General features: G+C 39.8%; 1 pseudogene; it reads left to right on the plus strand.

Annotated features, from left to right (window-relative positions):
• The first annotated feature begins 846 nt into the window (after positions 1-846).
• On the plus strand, positions 847-2,823 carry LOC110742779 (annotated as a pseudogene).
• The last annotated feature ends 5,985 nt before the right edge of the window (positions 2,824-8,808 follow it).

The raw sequence follows: 8,808 nt of genomic DNA on the forward strand, positions 1-8,808 counted from the left end.
GTTTGCCAAAGAATTTTCTGCCTCACACTAAAAAAGAATCTAATAACTCCATGGTGGATAAAACACGAGTTGCTTAAAGAGGATAAGCTGAGTGAGAGGGCAAATAGAAGATAATTTGTAACAAAACATCTCTATAGTAACTCTGAATACTAAAAAAATAACCAAAATCAATTAAGCTGTCCCCTCAGCTGGCTATATTTGGGGAATTCATAAAAGGGGTAAGAATACTCAAGTAGATATATCAGATGAAATGCAAATATTAACACCTTGAAAGTTTTTTGTTTTTTCACCTGCATACTCAATTGTCCATGTGATTTGGGGAGCAGAAATTACAAGCTTCACAAATTGTCTATATAGCGTGGTTCTGCTGACCTTAAAGACAGATACACCTGGGATGGCATGGGGTCCATGATTTGTTTATTACCTGAATGTTACCTAACTTCTCGAAACCTCCATGGCCTCACTTCTAAATTGTTTATGACCATTTGTATCTCATAAGATGTTGGCAAAGATTAAATCACAGGACACTCTTAAATGTTGTGCATGTAGTTAATGCTTAATAAAGCATATGTAAATAATGGGAGTGGGTGGGTGCTGATGACTGTTAGGAGTACCGGTAAGAATTTGCAGGCTGAAGCTCAGAATACCCACAGTCAAGCTCAATAAAAGGGTGAGGAGGCACTATGTGTATCATGACCACCCCTTTTATTGAGCTTGACTCTTATTTCGGCAGAGAGAGAGACACAGACAGACAAAGAGATGGGGGGCGGGGGGAGGGGAGGGAGAGAGAGAGAGAGAGAGAGAGAGAGAGAGAGAGAGAGAGAGAGAGAGAGAGAGAGAGAAACAGAGAGAGAAGCCAATGGGCTTCTATAAACCGGAATTAATACACTGTTGTTAACGACAAATGATTTTGTTGAGTTATATTTATAACCTAGGTTACTTAGTCATTTGATGGAAACACATTCACAAGAATGGGGGGAGGTGTCCCAGATACTGCATCACACCCAGCAGCTTGAGGGTACAAACATCACTGGGCACAGGCAGGGACATGAGGGCATCTTCTCAGTGCAACTCAGCTGAACTCACATCTCCTGTCAATATGTCCTACAACTACTGCTCTGGAAACTTCTCCTCCAGCTCCTGTGGGGGCTACCTGCGCTACCCAGGCTACTCCTGTGGCTATTCATACCACAGCAACCTGGTCTGCAGCACTGACCTCTGCTCTCCCAGCACCTGCCAGCTGGGTTCCTCTCTGTCTATAAGAGTTTTCAGGAGACCTGCTCGGACACCCCTAGCTGCCACATGTCCTGTGTGGAGTCCAGCCCCTGCCAGACCTCCTGCTACAGCCCCAGAATCTCCTTACTCTGCGGTCCCTGCCAGTCGACTTACTCTGGATCGCTAGGCTTTGGATCCAGCAGCAGCCGCTCCCTGGGCTATGGATCGAGGAGCTGCTACTCAGTGGGCTGTGGATCCAGTGACTTCAGATCCCCGGGTTATAGAGGCTATGGCTTCCCTTCCCTGGGCTACAGATCTGGATTCTGCCACCCAACATATGTTCTCTCTAGGACGTTCCAATCTTCTGATTACAGACCAACTTGTGGATTTGGCTTCTACCGATCAACTTGCTAAGGGCTCCAAATCTCCATGTTACAATTGTTTCTCTCAAAGTCCATCTCAGCTATTATCTAGATAGAATCTATATTCTACTAACCAGAAGAGATAATTTTTTAAAACCTATTAATATTAAAATAACTTTTCTCATAGAATACTCATCTCTTTTTCTTCTGTTTTCTTGTATTTTCCCCTTCCTTTTCTAGTTAAAAATGCATCAAGAGTTGATTTCTTTTTCTTCAAATAAACTCATTTAATCTGGTATCAGATCACAAATCTTGTTGTTAGTTTTCTTTATAAGATGTCTGTTGGGAATTTGAAATCCCCACTTTTTGTCTAAAAATAAAATATTCACTTTGAAGGAAAGGAGTAGGTTCCCTAATAGGCAGAGTTTTCTAACAACAGAGAGCTAGTTCCTGGGAATTTCTGCTAAGTAGACTCAGAGATTGGACAGGAGATTATCTCTGCTTTTCTATTCGTGGCCATTTAAGCCTAATCAGGACACTTCACTTTGGTTAAACTACTAATGGGTCTAGTCTAGGAAGGAAAGATCCAGAGACAGCAGTGCTGTTTTAGCAAGTAAAAGCCTGGCTGTTTTTATGAGAAAATTATCAAAATCCTACCTGTGTAATCTTCCTTCCTAGACATATATAAGCCATAATAAAATTCTGAGGTCAGGATTTTAACTGACTTCAGTAGCTAGTGTCATGTGAAACAAACGGTTTAGGTATGGATGAAATTAAACATGTATGCATTTCACTATAATAATAAGAATATAATATCTAAGAGTTTTTTTTTTCTTTTTAATGTTGGTGCTTCATTCCCTCCTCCTTTTATTTGGTCACTATAAAGCCATCTGATGTTATAGTAGAAGTCACTTGAAAACTGTTGAGACCTGGCAGTACCATGCATAGGTGACACGGACTGAGAAGTAAGACTTTACCTGTTGATATCCTGGGCTTGTATCTGGATGTAAAACCAGATAGTCCATTATATTCTTACATTAAGTGAAACACAATCATCTACATTTTCAAATATCTGAGTGGATGTGGGTAGCTCATCGTTCGCTGCTCTAACAGCTGTTTTCCTTCTCGCTTTTCCTTTTATGGAAATTGAATTTTGTTTGTGCCTCCCTCCTCGTCCACATATAGTCCTGCAAATGAATGTGGTTATGCCTTAGGCTTTAGGATTGAATTTGGCTACTCTAGAGCACCCCAGTACCTACTGAAAGTGATTGGTTCAGGAATGAGCATGTGATCTGATGTAAGCCAATGAGAAACAAGGAGCCATGCGGAACAATGCTTCTGGTAAAGTTCTTTCTCTGGGGTTTCTTAAAGGGACTCTCTCTACCTCCGGAATTTGTTGTATGTGGAATGCTGCATCCGTTTTGCATATGGCCTGATTTTTTTTTTTTTTTTTTTTTTTTTTTTTTCTTGAGACAGGGTCTCCCTCTGTTGCCCAGGCTGGAGTGCAGCGGCACAATCTCAGCTCACTATAACCTCTGCCTCCTGGGTCCAAGTGATTCTCTCCTGCCTCAGCCTCCTGAGTAGCTGGGATTACAGGTGCATGCCACCATGCCCGGCTAGTTTTTGTATTTTTTGTGGAGATGGGGTTTTGCCATGTTGGCCAGGCTGTTGACGAACTCCTGACCTCAAGTGATGTGCCTGCCTCAGCCTCCCAAAGTGCTGAGATTACAGGCGTGAGCCACCATGCCCGACCTAACCTGAAAATTAAGTCATCAAATGAAAGAGGACAGAACCAAGAGAAATTCAGGAGAACACAGCCTGGACCATCTCACTTCTGGACACTGGTTTATGTAAGCCAGTAAAATTTCTTATTGGTTAAGCCATTTTGAATTACAATTTCTGTTACTTGTAGCTAACATGTTTTTAAATGAGACACTCATTTAAAATCTTCAACAATCCTCCTTCCCAATGAAGTCCCCTTAATATAATTGTAAAGGCCATTTGCAACCCATCTCTGCCTTCCTTCCAGCCCCTTTCTCACCACTCCTTTACCTACCTACACTTCACCAACGTACACTCCATCAATGCTACCCACTCCCATTTCCATGAACACATGGTGTAGGACTGAGATCATATACAGCCTAGGATCTATTACAGGAATGTATCTCTCCTCCCTTCAAAGTTCACAGAAATATCTTTTTTCTCACCTTGTTTGTTTGGTTGGTTGCTTGCTTTTTTTTTTTTTTTTTTTAGAGACAGGGTCTCACTATGTTGTCCAGGCTGGAGTGCAGTGGCTATTCACAGGCATGATCCTACTACAGATCAGCAGTGAGTTTTCCCTTCTCCATTTCCAGTCTGGGCTAGTTTACCCCTCCTTAGGCAATGTAGGGGTCCCCTGCTCCCAAGAGGTCATCATATTGATGCAGATTTACTGTGGACATCCAATCAGCAGAGCACACTACAATCCAGAACTCCTGGGCTCAAGCAATCCTCCCTCTTCAGCCTCCTGAGTAGCTGAGACTACAAGCACATGCCACCATGCCAGGATTACCCCTTTTAAATAAACTCTATAGTCAGTAAAGTTGATTATTTCCTAAACAATATTAGCATTATATATATATATATGTGTGTGTGTGTGTGTGTGTGTACCAATTTTTAATATTTAAAAGTATTATTTTTATTCAGTACTATTTTTTACTTGTTTGTTTACCCTCATTGTACCCTCCATGAACAAAACAGAATCTTGTCTAACAGAATCTTGCCAGCAGTTAATACAGACACACCTCAGAGATATTGCAGGTTCCAGACCACTGCAAAGACTTAAAAGTCAAAATTATTTCTTGATCTGTGGGCTGCAGAATAGCTGTTCTGTTAGCAGGCATGAAAACAACATTAATCTTCTTGTACATTTCTATCAAAGCTCTTGGGTGACTAGGTGCATAGTCAATGAGCAGTAATATTTTGAAATGAATCTTCCCTTAGCAGTAGGTCTCAACCATGGGCTTCAAATATTCAGTAAACCATGCTATAAACAGATGTGCTGTCATCCAGGCTTTGTTGTTCCATTGACAGAGCACAGGTGGGTTAGATTTAGCATAATACTTAAGGGCCTTGTGATTTTCAGAACTGTAAATGAGCATTGGCTTGCACTTGTCACCAGCTGCATTAGCCCCTAAAAAAGAGTCAGCCTGTCCTTTGAAACTTTGGAGCCAGGCATTGACTTCTCTCTAGCTATGAACGTCCTAGATGATGTTATCTTCTAATAGAATGCTATTTCATCTAAATTGAAAATCTGCTGTTTTGTGTAGCCACCTTCTTCAATGATCTTGGCTAGATCTTCTGGATAACTTGCAGCAGTTTCTCCATCAGCACTTACTGATTTACCTTGCACTTTTATGTTATAGAGATGATTTCCTTCCTTAAACCTCATGAATCAGCCTCTGCTAGCTTCTGACTTTTCTTCTAAAGCTTCCTTACCTCTCTCAGTATTCATTGAATTGAATAGAGTTAGCACCTCACCCTGGATTAGGTTTTGGCTTAAGGTAATGTGGCTGGTTTGATCTTCTATCTAGACCGCTGAAATTTTTCCATATCAGCAAGGAGCTTGTTTTGCTTTCTTATCATCTGTGTGTTCACATAGAGTATCATTCTTCTCATTAGTATAGGTTAGCACTTTTAATTTCCTTTAAGGACTTTTCCTTTGCATTCACAAGTTAGCTATTTGGTGCAAGAGGCCTAGCTATGGCTCCACCCTCCAGGCCTGTGCCCACGGACCTAGGTGAGGACAGACATTTCTGATTTTTGTGTCCAAATGTTGCATTACCCAAGACCACCTGGCCTGCCACGCCCCCCATCCTGTGCCTATAAAAAACCCGAAACCCTAGTGGGCATGCACACAAGCAGCTGGACATCAAGAGGAACACACCAGCAGAAGAAGACACAAGTGGCTGGACGTCAAGAGGAATGCACTGGTGGAAGAGCACACTGACAGACCCTGGCAGACCCACAGACCATCAACTGGTGGAATGATGCGAAGTTTGGCTGGGGCAGTTAGAGGAGAGCCTGACCACTGAGCAGGCCCAATTCCAGGGTACAACCACCTTCCCCCTCCATCTCCCTTCTGGCTCCCCGATATGCTGAGAGCCACTTCTATTCAATAAAACTTGCACTCAACTCATTCTCCAAGCCCACATGTGCTCTGATTCTTCTGGTATACCAAGGCAACAAACTCTGGGATACAGAAAGCCCCCTGTCTTTGTGATAAGGCAGAGGGTGTAATTGAGCTGACTAACACAAGCTGCCTATGGACAGCTAAACTGAAAGAACACCGTAACACAGCCCATGGGGGCTACAGCTGTAAACATTCACTCCTAGACACTGCTGTAGGGTTGGAGCCCCACAACTTGTCCATCTGCCTGTTCCCCCAGAGGTTTGAGCAGGGGATCACCAAAGAAGCGAGCCACAACCCCATTGCATGCCTTGCAAGGGAGAACAAAAGAACTTTTCCCATTTCATTATATGGATGTGGTTTGTGGCACCCCAAAACAATTACAAGAATAACATTAAACATCACTGATCACAGATCACCATAACAGATAAAATAATAATGAAAAAGTCTGAAATACTGCAAGAGTTACCAAAATGTGGCACAGAGACCTGAAGTGAGCACACACTATTGGAAAAATGATGCCAATAGCTTTGCTTAACTCAGTGTTGCCACAAATCTTTAATTTGTAAAACATGCAGTATCTGCAAAGTGCAATAAAGAAAAGCACAATAAAATGTGGTATGCCTGTACTCAATAAAAGATAAATAAATATTGAATAAATAAATGGAATTGAGCTAGGTGACAGTCCCCAGGATATGTCAATGACACATCAAACACGCATTCATTTTTGCTAGTGGAACTCTTTTTAGATAAGCTAGTTGTCACCAATCCTCTGATCATCGTCATCACAATGGATTTAGCACAATCTCAATGTCTTAATGACACATTGTCACAACTCCAGTGCCTACAGAAGTGAGACAGCTCAAAAACAAATTCACATTTCTGGATCACACACAAACAGAAAAATAGCTTCACTCAAAGATAACCTCAGAGGAAGGCAAGAACAACTATATCTGGGAAAAGAAGCAAAAACAAGGGTATAATTACTACAATAAACTATAATGCTTTCACATCCAAGATACAATGGAACAAAGGGTCGGAAAATGTGGACTGTAATACTCAGATAGTCAAAACACTATGGTTCATTCTTTTCTCCAATTACTTATTGTTAAGAGCTGCATAGACACTGTGTAATCCTCCAACTTTTATGTTTTACTTCTTTTGTTTTTTGTTTGGCTATTTGAATTAACGTGTCATATAACTGAATTGTAAGTGACCAAGAACTAGCCAAAGAAGCAAAATTATTTAGAGATAGTCTCAGAGAACAAATGATGTCACATATGCTTTACTTTATCATATTATAAAATATCTATTTCTCATTAGAAACAGAAAGCTGGCAAAATACCATTTCTATATTCTGCATAAGAATTTGAAGTATTCTATAACTTAAAATTTTTTTCTATATGCATTACAGTGTCTGAGAAGGGTTATGTGGTACTTGATTTATTTCATAGAATGTTATATTTAAGAAAAGTTATTCATTTTCCTCAGTAAAAGCCTCTTTTGTGGTAGACTAACATGCACTTGACTGCAGAAATATACTTTTAATTTATTCTCAAGAGTTGCTCTCAAATACTATAAGATTAATAATATAAGATGAATTAATATAAGATTAATACTATAAGATTAAATACTATAAGATTACTAATTTTACAGTTGTGGATCCTGACTAGCATCTGTGGGAACTAATAATGTACTGACTTCAGTCTTTGGTCTGTCCTGTTAAAATTTTATATGTAATCTTAATAAAAATCAGATGGTCTTAAATGCAAGTGAAGATTTCATTCAACAAACAGATTTGACAAGATGTCATGTAATGTTAATTCTATGTTATTAAGATTCTGACCGAAAATTGTAGGATGTGACAGCTGGAAGGGACCTTAGAGAGCTTCTCATCTAAACTCATTATCTTAAAAGATATCCAGAGAGGCAGAGTGACTTGTCCAAATTTATGCAGTGAATTGATGGAGGCAAGGCTGAAAGCCAGATCTCTTCACGCTTTTTCTAGTATTCCTCCATTGCTATGCAATTGTTCTTTATGAAACTTCTTGAATGGAGATGAGGAATGGATTAGAATTAACTTAGGGCATTGGTGAATGGAGAAGAGGAATGGATTAAAATTAACTTAGGGCATTTGGTATGAGTTTGGTTGATGAGATAAAACGAAGACAAGGATGAGGTAAATAAATTATGGTACCATTGGGATGAAGAGAGTGACTAGGCCCAAGCATGGTGGCTCATGCCTGTAATCCCAACACTTCGGGAGGGTGAGGCAGGAGGATCACTTGAGTCCAGGGATTCAAAACCAGCCTGGGCAGCATAGTGAAACCCCTGTATCTACAAAATAATTTAAAATAGTGAAGTGTGGTGGTGTGAGCCTGTAGTCCTAGCTATTCAGAAAACCAAGGTAGGAGGATTGCTTGAGTCCAGGAGTTCGAGGTTACAAACTGTGATCACACTGCTGCACTCCAACCTGGGCTACAGAGGAAGACCCTGCCTCTGAAAAAAAAAAAAAAGAATGGTTATTTTATTTTTTATTTCACATTAATGTTTCTAAACAAATGATTAAGAAGTTTAGCATAGCCATATGATCAAATATAAAGGACATATAAATTATTCAATGTTACAACTACCAAATGCTGAGCTCTTGGGAGATGAAGACAAGTTCCATCCTTAATGGGAATAAGTATAATCCAACCTTTAAAGGAATGGAATGTGAAAATTAACACATAATTATAAATCAACAACATAATCATAAACATAAAAAACTGTGCTTGTTTTCGCTTATAATTTTATATCAATCCTAGATTGACGTTATCATGAGAAGTGTCTTAGTCTGCATGAAGATTCCTAACCTAATCAGTAATAATAGCTGTTGTTATTTATCATTCAATATGTGGCAGGTAATCTGGTACCATATACAACATCACGTTTATTTTAATTTTTAAAATGAAAAAGGCATGACATAGAAAACTTACTGTAAATATTGGCTTAGAATCCTGGCATTCTCACTCTAGAATTCTTATATTTAATTGCATCCTCATACCAAATGTTGATATTCCA

The sequence above is a fragment of the Papio anubis genome, unplaced genomic scaffold (assembly GCF_008728515.1).
Source record: "Papio anubis isolate 15944 unplaced genomic scaffold, Panubis1.0 scaffold243, whole genome shotgun sequence".
NCBI classification, from domain to species: Eukaryota; Metazoa; Chordata; class Mammalia; order Primates; family Cercopithecidae; genus Papio; species Papio anubis.